General features: G+C 44.9%; 1 non-coding gene across 1 annotated transcript; it reads right to left on the bottom strand.

Annotated features, from left to right (window-relative positions):
* Positions 1–20523: 20523 nt before the first annotated feature.
* Positions 20524–20608, bottom strand: TRNAR-UCG (transfer RNA arginine (anticodon UCG)). Its single transcript has one exon. It is a non-coding gene; the product is annotated as a tRNA-Arg (tRNA).
* Between the last annotated feature and the right edge of the window lie 2512 nt (positions 20609–23120).

Genomic DNA, 23120 nt, shown 5'->3' with positions numbered 1-23120 from the left:
ACCCACCCTTCTCCTCTGAGTAACGTCCCGTCTTACAGCTTCAGGTGCACACCTCTTCTTAAGCCTGACATCACCGCATGGTGCTTATTCAGTGTTATGTGTGTTTGTCTTCCCCCCTGGACTGTGAAATCAGCCGTGTCCTGTGCATTTCTGAAGCCTCAGCATGTCCCTCGGTACCTGGTATATAGTACATTTTCAATAAATGTCAGTTAAATGAGTGAGTGGTGGATGATGATCATGTGTTTCCTCACCAGGTCGTCAGTTTCCTGAGGACATGGACTGTGTCTAATGAGTTTCTTTGCTCCCACAGGATGCCCAGCCCTGGGCTTCGAATGCAATATGTAATCATTGGCTGTTTGTTGAATTGCAGGAAGAGAGAGAGAGAGGAGTAGATGGGTCCGGAGCAGGGAAGGCACATTTAGACACAAATCGTGTAGCTTGGTGTGGGGCTGACAGAGGTTGTACAGCATTTGTGGGTCTTTGATGGAGAAACCTGCAGCATGGAGGCTGCGGTGGGTGACTCCCCGTCCTGATGTCTTCATTATCATACCGCCTCCCCTGGGCTGTATTAGAGACCATTGGTCTCATCCTTGGTCTGGTGTCAGTTTTATTTTATTTTTTCTTCTTCTTTGCATTCATCCTTCAAGGCTTGAATTAGGGTAAATTGTTTGCATAAATCTGCCTCGTTTGATTTTCAACAGTTTGTGGGCAGGGCTGGTGTTTTCTCATAATTGTGCTCCCCACGGCTTCTGGCACAGAGCCGTCCACAGAGAAAATGCTCAGTAAATGTTTGCAGACTTGAACTTCATCCCACTGGCTTTGCTTTTCTACTGCCTTTCACCTCCTCCTAGGAGCCAGCTTATATGATAATACCAGCCATTCAATGGAGACTGTAGGGTAAACCTAATAATCAAATAACAAGCCATGTTTCCTTCCCCACATTTTTGGTGGATCAGAATAACTTTACTTTTGGGTGTGCCCTGCTTTAAAAAAATAAAATAATGGCAAATATAATCTGCTACCTTTACTGTTCCCCTTTGTTTATGAAATCTTCTTAATATGTTGGAAGGAAGAAAAGACTTCTGTTTCTTGACTGTAGTTTTTGAACTATATAGTCAAAGGTTTCTGTTTTATTTCTTGACTGATACTATAAAATAATGCGATGTGATGCGATGTGAGGATTTTTCTTTTTTTTTTTTTTAATAGTTTATTGTCAAATTAGTTTCCACATAACACTCAGTGCTCATCCCCACAAGTGTCCTCCTCCATGCCCATCCCCCCTCCCCCCACATCCATCAGTCCTCAGTTTTTGTCAGCATTCAAGAGTCTCTCATGGTTTGCTTCTCTCCCTTTCCCCCACCATTTCCGCCCTTCGCGATGTGAGGATTTTTCTAATGCAGACACGACTGAGGATATCCTTGGTATTCTATCTACTTCTTAATTGTTTTGTTCTCTTGAGTCCATTTCTTTATTCCTTATTATTTCTTTATCTCTAAAAACGAGATTATTGAAACAGACGATTTCCAGGACTTGTTTTTCCCCGTGAACATTAACTCCATGGTACTTGAGAGCTTTGGGAGCAGACATATATTTCTAGGAGTTTATTTATTTTTCTGCCCTTTAAGTGGGAAGGTGACCCCCTAGGCCCCTTAACCATCAGCTTCAGGAACTTTCAGAAGCTCCTTGGGAAGCAGACACCCCATAATTCAGTGCCTTCCTTTGAGATGAACATCCTCTGCCCCTTCTCCGATCCCCAGGCTCCGGTTCTGATTTTAACGATAGGGGATTCTTTCCCTCTTGCTCAAAATGTCTTGTTCAAAGTCAGTAATCCATTTAGCGAGTTAACAACTTACTGACATTGAGGGCTTTTCTTTCATTTCACCTCCTCACGTGAGAGGTTACGGAGCCCCGGCCTGCTCTGCTAGAGAGCAGTGAACCAAGGCCAGAGACGGAGCTCTGGTTGGCTCAGATCACCCAGATGAACCAGAACAAGCACTGTATTCAGCTGTAAAAGCACGACCGGAAAGTCTCTGGTCTTCAGAAATCAGAGAGGCATGTCAGCTGTGGAGTGTGAAGCCCTCAGTGTGCTTCACTTACACATCTGTGAAATGGGGTGACGGTCTCTTTTCTGCTTGAAATCAGAGGGTTATCCAGCTGACCTCTGGAGAACTTTTCCTACCCTGGGATCTGTGATCCTGTGAGCAGATACCACCCGCAGCCAACATACTAGCTGCCAAGTACTTAAGGCTGTGTTTTAGAGCCTTAAAACTGTTCATAGACTGTTTGTTAGGAGTGCAATACTTTTGAAAACTTAAGGAATGGTTTTATGTATTATCTAAGGAAGGTGATAAAAATTGATATTCACATATGGCAAGTACTTTAAAATGTATTAACTTTTTGTTATAGCCTAGCAAAATTGGCTTCTTATTTGTACCATTTTATCTTTGTGGACGCTGAGCCAGGGTGAGAAACAAAATGATGCTGGCAGCGTCAGTCTGAGGACACAGTAAAGCCGCAGATGGCTGAAGCTTTTCCTAGAGCTCAGGAGCTGCCGAGGAGGTGAGAATCTTCTAGGTCAGTGGTTTGCGAGCCTGCCACCTACTAGCATCTCCAGAGGAACTTAACAAAAAGCTCCATCCCTCCGGTTCTCACCTGATGTCACAGTGTCTGCGGGAGGGGCCTTGAGCTTCAGTCTTACTTTAAATAAGTTCAGGTGACAACCACTGATCTGGTCTTGATCTCTGACCCGTGCCTTTGCTGGTGTTTTGATTAATATCTTACTCCGTGGGCGGCACTGCAGGGTCCTCAGTCCCTTGCCACCCATGTGAAAACTGCTGGGCGACAGAGGCATTGAAGGCTACTGGAAAGGGCTCATAAGTTCTGGGAGGTCCTGAGCTAAACGTGTAGAGAAAAGAAGGAGTTAACACTTTTTCCATGGGGACGTGCCTTCTTTTATGCTTCTAAGAACATTGAGAAATGATAGCAAGGAATATATTTCACCGCTTTAATTGTCCAAGGTCTTTTTAAAGTATGTGCAATAAAATACCATTTAAGCTAACTGACCTTTATATTTTAATGCTTTTTGAAAGGGAACAATACCTAGTATTCAGCTGCAGTGTGTGTGTGTGTGTGTGTGTGAGTGTGTGTGTGTGTGTGTGTATTTCAGTCAGCAGAGCCTGTTTTGGAATCAGAGGGCTGACAGTTTTGCTGCCTGTTCCCAGATATTTTACCTATTTCTGTTTAAACATCACGTTCCATTTGGTTGATGGTTCTTGACCTCATAATGTCTAACCTTCATATCGTTTTATTTTTCCTCTCGAAACTTATCCAGGAAGGAAACTTCAAGGCCCGACTCACTGATTTTTCCTTCTGCTGGGAAGTTCCAATGTGTAGTGTAAGACAGCACATGTGACCTGATCCCTATTTTGACAAAAAGAGGGCTCCCTGCTCCTCCTCGCCTTATTCCTTTGGTGATACTTAACCTCAAAGGCCAAGGCTGATAGATTTTTAAAAATTGATGCTAGCAATTAGCTTGTTAGCTACAGCTCATCTTCTAACTATAAACTTGCTCTTTCTAGAAGGGAAATAGTACTCGGATTGCAATTGTGGGGAACTGGAATTTCAGAGGCTTGCATTGACCTACAAATCTTGTAACTGTAGCCCTGGCTACATAGCCACTGTGGCCTTAGGTATGTTAGGAGTTGTTCATCTCCAGGAGTTTCAGAAAAAGAAACTCTAGAATCCTCTCCTGTGTTAAGAAAGTAAAATCTACAAAATTCTTTGAGTAGCTCTGAAATACACGTGCGTGTAAGTATTATATGGAATGATGTACTCTGGGATTAATTAATTTATTATTTTCAAGTCCTGTCGGAAAATAGAGCTACTTTTAATTAAAATTTTTTTTGACATTTATTTTATTACTGAGAGACAGAGAGAGACAGAGCATGAGGATGGGTGGGGCAGAGAGAGGGGGAGACACAGAATCTGAAGGAGGCTCTAGGCTCTGAGCTGTCAGCACAGAGCCTGACGCAGGGCTCCAACTCATGAGCTGTGAGATCATGACTTGAGCCGAAGTCGGACGCTTAACTGACTGAGCCACTCAGGTGCCCCGAGCTAATTTTTAATGGCTACATTTTTTCCTTCTCTTTCTCAGTGCTTAGTTTTTCTTTGATTTTTTTATTGTAAATGATTTCACACATGAAAAAGTTACAAGAATAGGAATAGTCCAAATAATACTCACGTGCTTTCGTTAGATTAATCTCTTAACATTTTATTTTATTTGCATTCTCCCTCTTCCTTCTCTCTCTTTATTATATATTACATATTTTATGTATTGTATATATGTAATACATATAAATGTATATGTAATTATTTTCTACAGTATTTGAGAGACACTGCATGCATCATGATACATCATGGTCTTCTACCCTTAAGTACAGTGTGTATTTCCTTATAATAAGGGTATCTTCATATTCACACAGTAGTTATCTTCTTCAGGACTCTAACACCGATTGGGTACTTTAATCTGTCTATACTTCTGTTTTGTGACCAACAGTTATGTTCTTGACAGCATTTTCCCCCCTCTGGGACAGAGTCCAGCCTGGGATCAGGCAGTGCATTTAGTTGTCATGACTCTTTTGCCTCTTTTACTCTGAACATTTCCACAGCCTTTCTTTGTCTTTCATGGCATTGACATTTTTGAAGAACACAGTGCCCCTTCTTTTAAGAAACACAGTATTCCTCGTTTGGGTTAGATCATTATTTCTTCATGTTTAGATCCAGTCATGTCGTCCCTGCTAGAATCTTGCATGAATGATGTTATGTCTTCCTCCAGGATTAATTATACAGGGAGGCTCATGATAATTATGGTCACCTGGTCAAGGTGTTGTCCAACTTCTCTACTTCATAGTTATTCTTCCCTGGCAATGATTTTTCTTAAAGTTTATTTATTTATTTTGAGAGAGAGAGGGAGAGAGAGATAGAAAGAGAAAGAGAGAGCAAGCTGGGGACGACGCAGAGGGAGAGAGAAGAAAAGAGAGAATCTGAAGCAGGCTCCACACCATCAGTGCAGAGCACCACGTGGGGCTCGATCCCATGACCTATGAGATCATGACCTAAACCGAAATCAAGAGTCAGACGCTCAACCTAGTGAGCCACCACTCAGGCGCCCCTCCCTTGCAATTATGAAGCAATCCATGAGATACTTTATTCTTGCTCCTCATCAAACATTTCCCCTAAATTCTTGGCTGAACCCATGTTTTTTGGGACGGTTGCAATGTTGCGCTGTCCTATCTTCATCACAGCTTTCACTGCCATCATCAGCATTCTGCATTCTGCTCTTAGCAAGAGTCCCGCCCTCCTCTCTCTCTGTTTCTAATATAGGAATAGACTTCCCGACTTTTGTTTCAATCCTGTATAATTTATTAGCGCTATGTAAGTATTTTGATGCTTAGATTGCTCCAGATTTGTCCCATGAGAGCCCCTTCGATCTAGCTCCTGTGTCCTTGTCGCAGGTTCCCATCTTTGTTTTTGTTGTTAGCACTTATTTACATGCTAGAATAAAAAGTTATTCTAGTTTCCTCTTGCATCGTGTCTGCCTGTGCTCTGAATTCAACCATTTCTTCAATATTTTCGGGTTTGTTTTAGTGGAGAATTAGAGATTAGAGACCAATAATTGAACTCTAGCTGTGCTCATGGTTACTGTGGTGCCTTTGGTCATAGGTCCTCTTGTTGGCCAGAACTAGAAAATTATACAAATAAAAGTATACAGGCATAAACATGCATCTGTATGTATCTGTATCATCTACTTATACACATACCTGCAGCTATATGGATGTGAGTATATATATATATATATATACGAATACACAAGTAATAATGATAATGATTTTTTTTAGCTCGTACTACACAAAACAAGTCTACTAAAAATAGTTGAGGATTTCCTTCTGATACCCCTCCTCCAACTTTAACCCTGTCTAAGACTGAGCATTTATTGTCAAATACTAAGTTTAGGAATTCTTTTTTTCCTTTATGGACATTCTCTCTAATCCCCTGGTGTCATTATGTTGTTCATTTAAAATATATTTGGGTTTGGGGCACCCGAGTGGCTCAGTAGGTTGAGCGTCTGACTTTGGCTCAGGTCATGATCTCACTGTTCATGAGTTCGAGCCCTGCTTTGGGCTCTGTGCTGACAGTTCAGAGCCTGGAGCCTGCTTCGGATTCTGTGGCTCCCTCTCTCTCTGCCCCTCCCCACTTGTGCTCACTCTCTCTCTCTCTCTCAAAAATAAACAAACACTAAATAAAATAAAATAAAATAAAATAAAATAAAATAAAATAAAATAAAATAAATAAATAAATAAATAAAGTTGGGTTTAATTCTTTTAGTTTGCTTTTAGTTTTATTTTTCATCCTTCCCACCCTTGCTCTGTTGATTTAATTTTGCCTTTTGAATTTGTAAAACAATCACATGCTTCCATATGTCAACACTAAACAAAAATGTATGCCTGGAGAAGTGCTACTACCCCCTCCATAATTCCTCCACTGCGGTACTCCCTCTGTCTCTAGTGGGGAACGAACCTCTTTGTTTTCTTTGTTATCTTTCCTATATTTATTTTAAGCCTGATTTATGTGTGTTTTCATACCTCTTTTTCTTTTTTATGCAAAAGGTAACTAAGATAAAAATAAGCCGTTTGGGGGTGCCTGGGTGGCTTAGTTGCTTAGACATCCAATGGCTTACGGGTTCGAGGCCTGCATCAGGCTCTGTGTTGATGCCTCAGAGTCTGGAACCTGCTTTGGATTCTGTGTCTCCCTCTCTCTCTGCCCCTCCCCTGCTCTTGCACTGTCTTTCTGTCTCAAAAACAAATATGCTACTGGGGGTGGGGGGGAGGGGAAGGGGAGTGATGGGCATGGAGGAGGGCACTTGTGAGGATGAGCACTGGGTATTATATGGAAACCAACTTGACAATAAACTATTTAAAAAGAAAAACAAGCCTTTGAAATTTGCTTTTTAAAAATTCTTTTCTTGAGGCGCCTGGGTGGCTCAGTTGGTTAAGTGTCAGACTTCAGCTCAGGTCATGATCTCACAGTTCATGACTTTGGGTCCAGAGTCAGGCTCTGTGCTGACAGCTCAGAGCCTAGAGCCTGCTTCTGATTCTGTCTCCCTCTCTCTCTGCCCCTCCCCACTTGTATTCTCTCTCTTTTTCCCTCTCTATCTCTCAAAAATAAACATTAAAAAAATTAAAAAAAATTTCTTTTCTTGGGGTCCCTGGGTGACTCAATCAGTTAAGCATCTGACTCTTGATTTCAGCTCAAGTCATGATCTCACAGTTCCTGAGATTGAGCCCTGTATAGGGCTCTGTGTTGGCCATGCAGAGCCTGCTTGGGATTTTCTCTTTCTGCCCCCTGTCCCTCACTTATGCTCTCTCTGTATCTTCCAAAATAAATAAATAAACTTAAAAAAATAGGGGCACTTGGGTGGCTCCGTTGGTTGAGCATTTGATTCTTGATTTTGGCTCAGGTAATGATGGTGGGATTGAGCCCTGCTTTAGGCTCCATACTCAGTACGGATTCTTGGGATTCTCTCTCCCTCCCTCTGCCCCTCCTCTGCACTGCATGCTCTCTCTCTAAAATAAAAAGAATTTTTAAAAAATAATAAAAATTATTTTCCTCTTTTTTTTCTGTCTCCTTCCTCCCTCCCTCCCTTCCATCCTTCTCTCCCAGCCTTTTTCTCTTTTTTCCCTTCCTTCCTTCCTTCCTTCCTTCCTTCCTTCCTTCCTCTTTTTTTCTTTCTTTCCCTTTCTTTATTTCTATAGTTGGACAGTTGAGTGGTTTCCTGCAATGGGTAATATTATTCATATTTATTTTCATAGTAGTGGAGGTGTATCTTCAGGCTATATTCTTGGAAGTGGGAATGGTGGGTCAAAGGCAACTTTTGTGTTAGATAGGCAATGCAAGATTCCTCACTGTGAATTCTCACTAGAATCCTCACAGCATAGCGTCAGGCTTTTGAATTGTTGCCAGTGTGATGGGTGAGAAATACTATTTCCATGTAGTTTTAATTTGCATATATCCTATTATAAATGAGGTTGAACATTTTTTCATGTGTTTAAAGATCATATTTGTTAATTTTATAAATTCCATTTTTGTGAATTGTCTGTTCATACATTTTGCCCATTTTTTTCATTGGATTATGGTCTTTTTTCCCCCCTCAAAATATCTTTGTAAAAGGGTGCCTGGGTGACTCAGTCAGTTGAGCTTCTGAGTTTGGCTCAGGTTATGATCTCACAGTTCTGAGTTCAAGCCTCGCATCAGGCTTTGTGTGGACAGCTCAGAGCTTGGAGCCTGCCTCGGATTCTGTATTTCCCTCTCTTTCGGCTGCACGCGCCCCCCGCCTCGCCCCCCGCATACACTCTGTCTCTGTCAAAACTAAATAAACATTAAAAAAATATTTTAAATGTCTTTGTAAATAAGCCCTTAATCTATGAAATATAAATATTTTCTCCCAACTTGTTGTCTGAACTTTTCTTACAGTGTTTTTTTGTCATGTGAAACTTTTTATATAGGCACACTTATCAACTTTCCCTTTCATTGCTCTGTTTTTTGATCATGGTGAGAAAGCATTTCTCAGCAGCCATGTTCACTCGTGTTAGTTTCCAGTGCCTGTATAATTTCATTTTTCACATTTAGATCTCTGATTCATGTGCAGTTTATTCTCGTGTATGATGTGATGAATGGATCTAATTTTGTCCTTATCCAAATGGCTATCTAAGTGTCCCAACACCATTTAGTGAGAAAACTCTTTGTCTCTGTGATTTGAGATTGGTGGTTACTCTTTAATCCACACCATAACTAGAAGTCAAGGGGAGTGAACAGCGTGAGAAGGTCATCAGAGGAAAATGGGGTCTTGGCTCAATAATGACTGTGTTGAACCTAAATCTTTTGACTTTCAACTCAGAACTCTTTCTCTTTTACAAGTCAGCCTCTCGCATCCATTTCTCTTATTGACATATGAATTAATATATTTGGTAGGAAAGGTATTTGAAACAAAAGGGAGGGGTTAAGGGATGGTCCATGCTTTCCCTCCTGTCAGCAGTATCTATAACCACTCTCCTTCCCTGAAATAGACTATGAGACAACTTGGCTGCATACTTTTTTGTAAGCACCTGTGACCCTGTGTCTTCTGTCTCTAGCACCTGGTCACATGCTGATTACTCACTGTGCCCTTTTCTGCCACCTGCCTGTTTCTGTGGTGCCTCTGCTTGTAACTCGGAGCCACATGGGGTAGGCAGTAGACTCTGGAGGTTTTGGGGTTTGGGAGGAGGCTGGATTTACATGTCCACAGTTCTCTGCCAAGTGGGGACATACACCAAAGTCTCTTTCTCCTAGATTTTGGGGAATGAACAATTCCAAATATATTTTCCTACCTTCAAGAGTCCAAACTTAAAAGTTTGTGGATTTTTATAGAAAGCATAATGAACCTTCCTGTCTTTTTTAAAAGAACTCACTTGATGATGATTTAATATTGTTGGCACAGCCATTATTGTGCATTTTGCAAGCTGAGTTTTGCTAAATGTTAGTTTTCCGTGATCTTTTGATAGGTATTCCATGAGAAGGGGAATGCTTGTGGGTCGAACACATTTGAGAAATGTCAGCTTATGCAAATTTAGACATGTTTCTTTGCTGTAGACTTTTTCCGAGCTCATAGTGTGAATTTGTCAAATACATTTGATCATGAACCAAAATCTGCCCCCACCCCTACACCCATTAGCAGCTTTGATAGCTTGACCTGCACAGTCGTTTATTAGGACTGTGACTGCGATATTACATCCCATAAATGCCAGGATTCCACATCTACTTTTTGTTTTTATTGTTTGCCTCCTCAGTTCTTCCAAAGTTAAGCTGTGTGAAGGCAGGGACTGCTCCTGTTTGATTCCTTATTGTAGTATAAACACCTACTATGGTGCCTGGCATACAGTAGGTGCTCAGTACATATTTCTGAACTTGAAGGTGTCAGCTCTCCCTTAGCTGGTTGCAGTGTTTCTGCTCTGGTTTCTGCTTCCAAATGCATGTTCTTAACCACAGTTTCTAAACAAAGCAGATGAACATATTTGCAAAGAATTATGTGTGTAATGCTTCTGGTCCTTGTAGCGGTATAAGGCTTAGTCATGGATCATTATTAAATAGACGATTTAGCTATTGCTGCTCATCCCCAGGAATAGGCACATAGAATTGCCCCTTGGAGAAGCACAGCTGGTTTACAAGCCAATGCCTGTGGTTGGGAGGTCTGTCCTTCTGCTTTTCCCGTTTAGGAGTCTGACCAAATGGCTGTTGGTTTTCTATGTCCCATGTATCTTCTGTGTTGGAGTAACTCTTCTGATCAGCAGCGACTCTGGTGTACTCCAGCTTCAGCTTCTCTGAAAGATGACCACCGATCTCCCAGAGCTTGTCCAGTCTTCCTCCGCCCAACCAGGACTCCCGGAATGATCCCACAGTTGAGCTTCGTTAGAATCAACCATACACGTGTGTTTAAGGCACACACGTACACACACACACAGACACACTCATGGATCTTTCAAGTGAGGGACTAAGGGGTCAAATATCTAGGTTTAATAGAAGAGCTCTTTGGGAACTCAGAATTCCGAGATCGTTAGTGTGCGTTAGTTATTTTCAACATTTTATTGGTGCTCTTTTTGAATATACAAGTAGCTAGTTTTCACTGTAGAAAATTGGGAAAACAAAGTAAGTATTAGGAACAAAATATAGATTACCTGTAATCCTATTGCCCTGAAGTACATTATAGTGAAGTGTGTTGTGTTTTGTGTGTGTGTGTGTGTGTGTGCGTGTGTGTGTGTACACACTGCAGCCTGCTGCTTTGGGGCTTGCTTTTTAAACCAGTTCTCGATTGTTAATTATGTCTGTACTTTTAACATCACAATTAATATTTATATTTATGTATTGCAGCACTCAATAGTTAACCTTCACTTGGTGCCCATAAGCCAAATGATTGTGCGACACGAGTCAGTAATTGTATCTTAATTCACCTTTGTATTTCCACGGTCTTGCTCAGGGCCATCTGTGCACATGTTTTGCTCAGTAGATGCCTGATGAACAAACATAAGTGACTAGACAGTAAACTGGAATTATTTTTTAAAAAAAAATTTTTTAGTGTTCTGTTTATTTTTGAGAGAGAAAGAGAGAGAGCAAGTGCGAGAGGGGGGAGGGGCAGAAAGAGAGGGAGACAGAATTGGAAGCAGGCTCCAGGCTCTGAGCTGTCAGCACAGAGCCCAACGTGGGGCTTGAACTCACAAATGGTGAGATCATGACCTGAGCTGAAGTCAGACCCTTAACTGACTGAGCCACCCAGGCGCCCCATAAACTGGAATTGGATCTGCCCCCCTATTTTTAAGAAGTTCAACTCTACAAATGATGTATACCAAAACTACCAAAGAAGGTGACAGCAAAGGCAGACGAATCTGTAAGAGTTTCGTAAGACTCTCCGGGTTCAGGAGGTATTGCCCCTGGGGCTTTGGAAGTTTCTGCCAGTCATGAGGCCAGGTTGGGGCTGGGGGCTCACTTTACTGTGTGAGCAGCATAGTCGGTACAGTTTGTATCTGTTCCTCTTCAATTTAGGCCTGGAACTCCCCTCCCCCGTTTTTAAAATGGCAAATCAAGCTTTCCATGGCGGGATGGGGAGGAAATTGGCTTGCATTAGTCAGATGCGTAAGGCAGTCCGGGGTCAACTCAGCGCCATTTTCTTTTTCTTTCTTTTTTTTTTCTTTTTTTTTTAATATTTTTATTTATTTCTAGGAGAGAGAGAGACAGTGTGAGCAGGGGAGGGTCAGAGAGAGAGGGAGACACAGACTCTGAAACAAACTCTGAGCTGGCAGTCAGCACAGAGCCCGACGCGGGGCTCGAACCCACGAACCGCGAGATCATGACCTAAGCGAAAGTCAGATGCTTAACTGACTAAGCCACCCAGGCGCCCCAACTCAGCGTCATTTTCATACGTGCCTGGGAGCAAGAGCTTTGCGCTAACAGGCTTGCCTATGTCTGTGCTCAGTGTCGGATGCTGTGGAAGTGGGATCGGTTGTCAGGGCAATCACATTCAGGAAGAATCAGAGCCAGGGGTTTGAAGGATGTCGAGGAGAATATTCCTTCCTCCACAGGCATCTTCCTTTTTGGGGTACCAACAAGTTCATGCCCACCAGACACACTGGGGGGAATTCCTCCAGTACCTTTCCTCAGGTAAGAGATGAGGTTTCTGTAGCTGAATGGTCAGAAATTCCCTGTGTGGCCTCTGCACAGGACTTGTAGCAGAAATGGATACCTAACTCTTTAGCCCCCCGGAGGCCTTGTCTTTCTCAGTCATACTCACGAGTCATGGCCCAGTGTCCCTCTCCTCTGTGTCATGCTGGATAAACACAGATAAGCCCTCATATCCTGGCTCACTCCTACCTCATGCCAGGGAAGTTATAAAATGTTTGAGTGGCTTACTTAAGTATTATTCCTATCACGGTTTCTTGGGAAACTACACTTTACCTCGATGGAGGTGTGGAAAGTATCTTGGTTGCTTCAGCAACAGGGTTATGAACCATCTTGTAGGGCAGGGTGCTTTTCTGGTAGACTGAGCTCATCTGCCGAGTGTGTGGGTTCATAACTGGAGACAAGCAGAGGAGACATGGAATGCCATTACCCACAGCTGGGACGTATGCTGGGCACTTCCACTGGACACCTTGCACAACCTTTCCAACATGCACTCAGAGCATAGATGCTACCCCCTTTTACAGATGAGGATACTGAGGTTCAGAGAATTTATGTTACTCTCCCATGTCACAGAGGTAGTAGTGCCTGTACTGAGACTCAAATCCGGGTCTGAAAAGCCATGAACTGTTTGGCTTTTCCTGTCCATGCTGCCACCTGGCATGCCATTCCAAGCATCACTCTTTCTCTGGTCTTGTGCAGATTTGGGGCATGCGACCTGCATGGAGGGCTCTCATGTTCTACTCTCCGAAGCCTTTCCTGCCACCCTGCTCCCCACAGCACACACGCCTGTGACCAGACCTCCGTGAACACATGATAGTTGCGTTTGTAACCTTAAAAAGAATGCTCATTAAGACCTCTTTTTAGTTTCAATTGTTTGATTTTACTTAAAGCCACACAAAAGGCCTGTTTACGAATTTTTCACACGTTTCTGAAGACCTGTTGAAAGTAGAATGCCAAATTTGTGTCCTCAGTATCTCATGATCAAGAAACCCTTCAAAATGATGTACAACAACATCAACTACCAGTTATCTTCAACACTGAGATACTTCCTATTTATTCTTGTATCAACGGCATTCAGACCATGATGCTAATATATTTCAGCCTCAACTTTGGCTTAATATTGACTTTAATACCCAATTCCTTGGCATTTGACCCAAATGGGGGTAATGGTACACATCTTCTGTCAGTGGATTTGGAAGCTTTTGTACTGGAAGGCAATATGTAGGGTGTCTCAAGTTCAGACTAGAATAAATCCTTCACATTTATCTACGATTAATTTGTTTACAAATGGTTTCCATGGTCACCACCCACTAATTCTCCAGTAATCCTTAAGGAAGTCAAGGAGTATCATCTCATTAGAGAAAGGGAACCCGTGGCTTAGAGAAGGGAAGAGCTCTAGTGTCGAAGGGTACCCGGTTGTGGTGGAGCCTGAGTGTCTGATCACTCCTCCATCCGGTGCGTGGAAGGCACCCAAGCCTGGCTCTTAGTTCAGTTCTGGGGCTGATCCTGGCACATTTAGAGTGAGGCACGTCATTTCCATACTGCCTGTCTAATGAGAAGTGTCGGCCAGCTTATTAATTAGTGTTGTGTTTGTAGTTTTATTCTGACCACTGGCTTCCAAGTTCCATTGAAATCGATCAACTTCTTGAGGATAAATGTGCTCCTGATAGGCCCTGCGGCTCCAGCTAGCCTTGGTTTTCTCTCTTACCTGCACAGTGAGCACAATGGTCATGTCCCCTCCAGAGACCTTTCAGCCTAGCTGTTCTGTTGAGTGATAAGGGTTGGATAGAGGAAAGGCCAAACCTAATGACTACTGAAGTCCAAGCCGGCTTGAAATTGCTGAGAGGCATGACCGAGGGCAGTAAACTGGTATCTATGGCTAAACAGGTTGACACTGGAGGTATAAATAATACTCCTTCCTATGAGATACGGAATTGGTTGTCTCCCATAGGTATTTCTTATTTTCAACTTCAATTCATGGTTTGATGATGAAATGCAGTTTTGGAGACAATTTCAGGTTGGTTTATTTGCTTAGTAATTACAGTAACAATAATAGTAATGTATTCAGTGACACTTACTGATTGAGCACCTAGTATGTGCCAGGCTGGTCATTCCTAGTCCTGAAAGAAAAACAATATGGAAGGTGAATATTCTAATTCCTACTTAGCAAATAAGGAAATTTCAGCTCAGAGAGATTCAAGGACTTGCGTAAGTCTACTTAGAAAGTGCCAGAACCAACGTTTGTCTGATTTCAAAGCCTATGCCCTTCTTGCACTCTGACACTGCTAAGGTATTGAAGGCTGGAAATTGAGATCTACAGGCTCTTCGTTTCCCCCATCCTCTACCAGTGGTGAACTGAACTTGGCTTGGGCGAAGGCTGGCTCTTACAGCCCTGGTGGCCTTGACTTGTGTTTTGATGTACGCACCCACTGTCATTGATTACATGATGCTGGTGACCCTCCCATGGCCTCTGCTGATGGGCTCAAGGGAACCTGACACCCTCCTATGAAGAGCTCACTCTGGATGCCCCAACCAGGGAGACAGGGGCCTTGAAAAGGAACCCATGTGTGATGAGGGGTTACTCTGAGCTTGAACTGAACAGTCAGTCAGTCCTTCTCATTTATTTGCCTTTTCACTTTCTCCTGAGCATTTTATTTTTTTTTTATTTTTTTAATTTATTTTTATTTATTTCTAGGATAGAGAGAGACAGCGTGAACAGGGGAGGGTCAGAGAGAGGGAGATACAGACTCTGAAACAGGCTCCAGGCTCTGAGCTGGCAGTCAGCACAGAGCCCGACGCGGGGCTCGAACCCACGAACCGTGAGATCATGACCTAAGCGAAAGTCGGACGCTTAACCAACTAAGCCACCCAGGCGCCCCTCTCCTGAGCATTTTAACCCAACCAGCCAGGGGTGACTCTCATCCCTGGCTGCATGGTAAAATCACCTGGGGACCTGTGTGATAATAGCCGTGCCTGAGTCCTCCCTCTAGACGTCCTGATTGGAATAGGCCATGGTGGGGCCCTGAGTATCTGCATTAAAAAAAAAAAAGTACACCAAGAGATAGTCATGTTCAACCAGGGATGAGAACCAATGCTGTAGGGGCAGAAAAGCTCTCTTCACTCTTTGGTTGACATGGTATGTTTTTTTCCTGACCCTAGCGAACCCTCAATCGTATGGTGTTACCATTCCATTGAGAAGGAGAATTTTTTAAAATTTATTTATTTATTTATTTATTTATTTATTTATTTATTGAGAGAGAGTGAGCAAGAGAGGGGCAGAAGGAGAGAGAGAGAATTTCAAGCAGGAGCCACACTCAGTACAGAGTCTATTATGGGGCTCGATCCCACGACCCTGGGATCATGACCTGAGCCAAAATCAAGATTTGGATGCTCAATTGACTGAGCCACCTAGGTGCCCCTGAGAGGGAGAATGGACTCACCAAAAGCATTTGGGCCTTTTTGAAGTGGCTCTGGCTGTGGAGAGGGTGTTACAGGCATGGGCCCAGATGCCGAATTAGTGACTCCAGAGAAGGGGACTGAGTCCCTCTCTCTGTACTGGATCACCCAGAACATCCAAAAGACAGAGCCTTGGATTTTGCCATCTTCCCTCCTAGTTTGTTCTCCCAACACCCACCAGATTTTCAGCATTGACAGGGGGTGTTGCCGAGTTTGTGGGATATTCATGATTCATGCCAGTGCTTTTACTCCGGAACATAATGGGGCTTCTTCATACTAGCTTAGGTATTTGCCATCTCTTGACTTTCTGTGTTTACTTCCCTACTACCATGGGAAAGAATGGCTTTCAGGGAAGTGGTCCCTCTGCACCCTGGACGCACACGGAGATGGTGCACCTTGTCCCTGGCAGAAGTCACCGCAACTCCCCAGCCTGGTGGCCTGTGTTCTCACTACCAGCTGACACCGTCTTTCTCTGCAGAATGCAGGCCGCTCTTTACTGTCCCTGGGCTCCAGCCAGCTGATCCGTGCCCTGGACCAGGCTCTGCGCCGCCCCTGCTTTGTCGCCCTTTCTCATCCTGCTGAGACATTAACTCCGTCCCGGAGCCATCCCTCATCCCGGCAGCTAGAAATAACCTTGCCTCTCCTAGAACCCCCCCCTTCCCCGTTTGCTTTGAGCGAGAACGCTTTTAGAACTGATCACATTGTACCTTGAGCGCTTCTTATTTATGCGTGTATATTAATTCCTACCCTTCTGTAGGTTCCTGGAGGGTGGGGCGGCCCCTTCGTTCTGGCGTCTCCCGCTGTGCCAGGAATATTAGAGGCATTCCCTAAATGCTTTTGGACTAAATGCGTCCCTTTTAGTTCAGCTTAGCTGTTGTCCAAAATTAACCTCAGGAGATATTGGTGGCTTTGGTGAACATTTGGAGAGGGACACCGGGATGGAGTGAAATCCGGTGACCTAGTTACAGGCTGGCCCCTGCAGGCTGGCTGGTGAGGAAGGCTCATGTTTAAACTCTGTGAAAGGAGAGCCTGGCTTATTTATGGTGGTGGTTGTTTACAAGTCCTTAAAAATGATCCTCTTTATTTTTTTAAAAGTATACAAGCAATGTATTCTCATGCAGAAGATGGAGACAACAGAGATGAGGGGGAAAGAGGAAAATAAAATAAAAATCACTTCTAATGCCTCCAGCTATTATTGATAAAACCTGCCCCATTTTCACAGGATGTGACGATGTCGAGTGTCTCGTGCTAGACAGAGAGAGTGTCCTGTCCTGGAGAGAGGCGTCTGCTTCCTTGTGCTTCTTTGTATTTTTAATAACTGGTGGTGAGGCCAGTGTGTCTGGTGGGTGAACCGCTTATTATGATTATTGTTGTTGTTGTTACCATCATCATCATCATCGAAACTTATAAACAGTGACCGCATCATCATAGCCGCCATGAGGATCTCAGGGACTGCTCTGTGATTTCACACCTTCTCTTGACAAAATGCTTGCAGTCTTTTTTAGCAGCTATGCCTCAATAACAGCCGTGTGAGGGAAGCCACTGGTCTCACAGCACTTGTCACCACATAGTAATGGATTTCAGCTAATAGGGAAAAAAGGGGAAGCGGTGAGTTGAAAGATCGAGGGTCCCTTGAGGCACCTGAGTGGCTAATTCAGTTGAGCATCCGACTTCAGCTCAGGTCGTGATCTCACAGCTCGTGAGTTCAATCCCCGTGTTGGGCTCTGTGCTTAGAGCTCAGAGCCATGAGCCTTCTTTGGATTCTGTGACTTTCTCTTTCTCTTTCTCTGACCCTCCCCCACTCATGCTCTGTCTCTCTGTCTCTCTCTCAAAAATAAATAAACATTAAAAAAAAAAAAAAAAGGAAAGAGGACCTTCTCCCACAGTGTATCATGGGTTTACGAGCTATGGCTGTGAGGGCAGGAAGATTAGTGTTTAGAAAATCTGTTTTGGCAAGTGTTCAGGGCTGGTGGGTGAGTTTGTATTTTTGTTTATTTTCGTTTTTTTTTTTCCTTTTTAGGTTTTATCTTGTTCTCTTTTATTTTTAAATAGTGTAGTTTTATTATCTTTAAAAAAAATGTTTGCCAAGCACTGAAGAGAATTTGAACAACGCAGAAGAGTGGAAGGAACACGATAAAAGTCTCGCCAAATCGGTTCTTCAGTGATAGTCATTGTTAACGTTTTGGAAAACACCTCAAGTTAACAAATTTACAGTGTCCAGGAAGAGTATAAAAAAAGGAAAAAAACCTGTCGTCTCACCCTTTACTGGTAACCACTATGACATTTTATTTGTGGAAGTCGGTTTTGCTCCGTGACCCCACGTAGCAAACTCAGCCTCCACATCCTCGTTCTCAGCCCTACTTTATATAGCAATTTGGAGGGNCCCCCCCCCCCCAACGCACACACGCACACATTCAAACACACGGGAACAATCCCCATAGTTGAGAACCACCCTCTTATTTTACAGAGAGAAAAGTTGAGGCCCAGAACGTGTCCAGATCATGTTTTGAAAAAAATGGCAATGAACCCTCAAACCCAGGTCTCCTGAGTTCTGATCCAGTGCTTTCTCTACAGTGATGTCTCCTTACTGGGTCACAGAAGCAGTGGTAGAGAGAGAAAAGGAAAAACATGTCAGCTCTAAAGTGCAGGTTTTTTTCCTGTGTCCTTTAGCCGGGCTATTTTTGTGACTCTTCAGGACGCGGACAGTGCTGCCTCTTAGAGCACTCGGCCAGACTAAGAGGCCATTCGCCGCCGACTGCAGCCATGCCGTCCCTCCCTGCTAGGCTCCCTGGAATCCTTGGCCTGGAAACCAGATGGGAACAGACTATTCCAGGATAAAAATCGAATTTCAGGGTCTGTGCGTACAGAGAAAAATTACTGTGTATCCTGCTGGACTACGTACATGACAGTGAGACAGTGATTTAGGAGTGTGTGTCTGGTGGGGGGAGGGGCGGGGCTGATGCTGGGGCTGATTCCTCTCTTAGTGTCTCGTCCATTCACGAGCTCCGATAAATCTTGTTCCACAAATGCAGAGTGTTCTCCCTAAATGTGGCCCTATTATTGTGGTTCCCCACACCTTGAGTTGGTGTCTTTTGCATTTAGAACAAGGCGTGGGCTTCTCGGTCTGGCCCTCTGTGACCTGTCCAGAAGACACTGATGAAATATGGAGATGGGCTGATGCAAGAGCCAGACTTTGCAGACAGGCGGCTCCACCACCCGCTGGCACTCTTTTAAAAAAAATTTTTTTTTATAGTTTATTTATTTTTGAGAGAGCGACAGAGCACAAGTGGGGGAGGGGCGGAGAGAGAGGGAGACACAGCATCCGAAGCCGGTTCCAGGCTCTGAGCTGGCCGTCAGCACAGAGCCCGACGTGGGGCTCGAACCCACGAACCGCGAGATCATGACCTGAGCCGAAGTCGGACGCTCAACCGACTGAGCCACCCAGGCACCCCTACCCACTAGCGCTCTTCTCTGGGGAGGTTATTGAACCTCCCTGGGCCTCAGTTTCCTCCTAGGTGAAGCGGAAGGATTAAATGAGTTAGTGTTTGTAGGGGCTCCCCGGTGATTAGATCATCCATCACACAGAAAGTGCTCCACGGTATTAGTTTGTTAAAGTGGAAGCCTTTCCAGGGCCTCTACTGATGGGATTTCCCTTCTGCACTAGACTTCTGGTCATTCCTGACATGGGCTCCTCATTTCCCCGCTCTGTGCCGCTGTGCCCCTCCCCAGTGGTCTGTTGGCTCTCTCTTTTCTGCCCATCCGAATCTTGCTCATTCTCTTCCAGCTGAACTCAAATGTGTCTTCATCCATTTTCGTCTTTATTCATTTAACAGAGTCACTTACTCCTTTGACAGGTTTTTACAGAGGGTTTGCTGTGTCGTAGGTGTCTTATCTAAGATGGCTTCCACAGTTCCTCCAGCTAGGGGAGGCCTGTCCTGGGGGCCTGTCCTACGACGTGACCATTGGCATCTCTTTATAGTTTCTGATGGGCCCTGTTAGGATATTAGCTCTTTCTGCGTAGGGTGCTTATCAGGCTTTATTTACAATGAATAAATGAATGAATTTCCCTTTGTGGTATTGGCTTTATTTACAATGAATAAATGAGTGAATTTCCCTTTGTGGTATTTATTGTTTTCTAATAAAAGTAAGAAAATAGAAACAAAACTTAATGTGTGAGAGAGAGAGAGGGAGAGAGAGAGAGGGAGAAAGAGACAGGGAGAGAGAGAGAGAGAGCGCGCGCCAGAGGTTGACAGAGATTGACAGAGACAGGGAGATTTTGAATGGGACGAGGGCCGAGGCTGGTCTGAAGTCAGAGGACTACTTCCAAGCTGAAGAAAGGCGTGAAGACAGGGGTGAGAGGAGGGTGCAAATGGAGAGAGGAGCAGGGTGAGAGAGGAGGTTATTGTCTGAATCATAAAGCATCCACCCTAAGAAACGGTTTTCCTTAAGTGGTAGAAAATGTGAAGTGAATTGGGTCTCATTTTTCCTTTCCTTCTTTAGGAGGCTGGAACTCATTTTTTTAAACGAGGTGGAGGAGGGAGGTAGTGTTTGGAGAAGGAAAGTGAAAACTGTTTTCTGAAGCTCCCTTTGCCAAGTAACAGGGGAGAGAAAGTTCAGGAGGTGGGCCTGCCAGGGCTGCCTGGCAGCACGCAGCCAGCTGACTTACGTCTTTCTTTCTTTCTTTCTTTTTTTTACTGTTTTTATTTATTTCTGAGAGAGAGGCAGCGTGAGCAGGGGAGAGGCAGGGAGAGAGGGAGGCACAGAATCTGAAGCAGGCTCCAGGCTCTGAGCTAGCTGTCAGCACAGAGCCCGACGTGGGGCTCGAACCCACGAACCGTGAGATCATGACCTGAGCCGAAGTCAGACGCTCAACCGACTGAGCCACCCAGGCGCCCCAGCCAGCTGACTTACGTCTTACATCATTGTCCCTGTCGCTGCCCTGTCCTTACTCTCCACTTCCAAACACCTCCTTCCTTCCTTCCTTCCTTCCTTCCTTCCTTCCTTCCTTCCTTCCCTTCTTAACTTATAACTATTACAAGTAAGAAAATGGGGGAAAAAATCACCACAAAACACAAAGCAAGCTGATGATGTCCACCTATTTGATGGGTTTTAGATCCATTTACTTCATCCCCTCATCTGCTTCCCCTGGGAGCGGCCCCTCCTGTTACCCCCTCCTCACTAAGTGTCTCACCCTTCCATCCACTTTCTGGCTCACAGCAGGAGAGAAGCAAATTCCTGGCCTTGACCTACGCCGGAGTCAGGAGCGGGTGGGAGGCTAAGGTGCCTGTTGGCTGTCCCTGGGGAAGGCTCGTTGTGGGTGGCAAGGTCGTGGGCCTTGCAAGTGAGCTCGGCTGCGGTAAATAAGGAGGGAGGGATGAGTGGTCAGGAGACTACCTACGGGAACAGGGGCCAGCAGGCCGAGTCTAGAAGGTGCACGGAGGTGAGGCATCTCTGTGAAATCATGCACGCTGGACATGCCCTGCTATTGCGTTTGGGGCTTTTTGTGCAAGCCGGAACCGTGATGGATTTTGGAAGGAGCTGTGATAGAATAGCTCTGGTGAGTGTGTGTGCGTGTGTGCGTGTGTTTTGTTTTGCTTTTTACTTTTTCATTTCCTGAGTCTTTTGAGGAACTGTTGGGCAACCTTGACTCTGGGAAGTGTCCACCGCCCGTCTTCATCGGTCTTCTCCTCTCTCCTCCCCGCCGGGCCCTTCTCCTTCTCGGGCTTCTGTGGGGTGAAGCGTGGCGGGGCCGGCTCCCAGGGGCTGCTGCTGTGAGCTTTCCCCCGGGCAGCCCCTCTGTCTGTTCTTGTTTCCCCTCCCTCCCCTCCCCTTCTCTTCCTCCTCCTCCTCTTTCTCTCTCACCACCCCCGCCGCCAGCAGCCGCGCTCCCCTCCCTAAAATAAATAAACCAGTCGCTCCAAAAGGTTCCAGGCACATTAGTCATATAGCCCAGAAGTTGAATACAGAATTATTTTGACAGCGAGAACAAGAAGTGTTTTCTAGTTGAACGCACAGAACTTGCTTATTCCAACTGGGCTCTCTGCCGCACAGACAGATGATATGTTTTTTAGATGGATCGGCCACGCAGGAGGCTGCGTCGCTTCCCTTGGATGCGTGACAAACTGCTCACTACCCAAAGCGGTTGGGGAGAAGATGTGAAAGGAGAGAGCGAGGGAAGAATGAAATCACATCCCTCCTGCGAACATAACTTTCTCCCTGGTACCTTCAAGTGAGCCACCGGGAGATGCCTACGTTGTTTGTTTATTTATTTATTCGGCCGCCGCTGGAGTGGTGAAGTCCCTTTTTCAAGCCGGGCCCGTCGCGCCTTCTAAAAGATGAGGACAGATCGAGTTATTGCGATGCGGGTGGCTCTCCAAGCATTCCAGTTGAATAGCTCTTCCAGAAATATTTCTTGACTCACTTATTTAGCACTTTCTATTGCTGTTACTAAGCAGATTGGAGGGCCCTCCCTGTGCTTTTGCCAGACAGCTCTTGGGTTGATGTGGATCCCTTATCCCCATTTGGCCTGTACAAAGATGGAGAAATGAAAAGCTCAAGTCCATTGTCATCTCAGAGGGCTTTTTCCCCCCGCCGCGGTGCCAGAGCACCACATGCAGAGTCAGAGGAAGACTAAGTGTGCCGTGCCGGCCTCTGTGCAGCTTTGCCCTTCTCCTTGCGGGAGCCCCACCCCCGGGCAGGAAGGCCTTTCTCCCAGGGCCCTTCACCTGGGTGTGAAGTCCCAGAGATGAGCACAGAGGAGAGAAGTAAAGAAGTTCTGTCTCGCCCCTATGACCCTTCACTTCTTGCTTCTCAAGCGCTTCTAGAAATTTCCGTCTTCTGGGGGGCAGGCTGACCTCTCTAACAGCAGTGCATGCTCTCTGGAGCTTTCATAACCATCTCTGATTGCTTCCCATTAGCCTTTCATTCCCAGGCCTTCCTCCAGGAAATCTCCTGTTGTTCAGGGATTTACTGGTTCTGTGACTCTTGACAGTAGGCTCTCTGCGCCTCCGTGTTTTCAGACCTTTTGCCTTTGTGGAAGCCCTTCGCAAACCCCTCGGGAAATGTGATGTGAAATCCCAATATATAAAATAACCAAAGTGTAGTTATATGGTGGTGCTGATCTTAACATGTGGAGGATCCAATAGGCCTCCGCCCTGGGCCAAATTATCTTTCCAGAACTCTGTGCCTCTGTGGAACCCACTTTGGAAACCGCTGTGCTGGAGGTACTATAAGACCACTGGCAGCCCCTGTGACCACAGTACTGCCTTCTCCCGCTTTCTGCCTCCCTGGACAGAAAGGAGAAAGTGGCAGCTTTGTAGATGAGGAAGCTGGGCCCGGTGGGAGACACGACCCTTGTCATGAAATTCGACACGATGAAAGCCTTTTAGCTTGGCTGCTTCAGG

This window comes from Crocuta crocuta, unplaced genomic scaffold (genome assembly GCF_008692635.1).
Source record: "Crocuta crocuta isolate KB4526 unplaced genomic scaffold, BGI_CrCroc_1.0 scaffold70, whole genome shotgun sequence".
Lineage (NCBI taxonomy): Eukaryota > Metazoa > Chordata > Mammalia > Carnivora > Hyaenidae > Crocuta > Crocuta crocuta.
The sequence above is the reverse complement of the archived record's forward strand: the minus strand, read 5'-3'. Positions and strand labels throughout refer to the sequence as shown.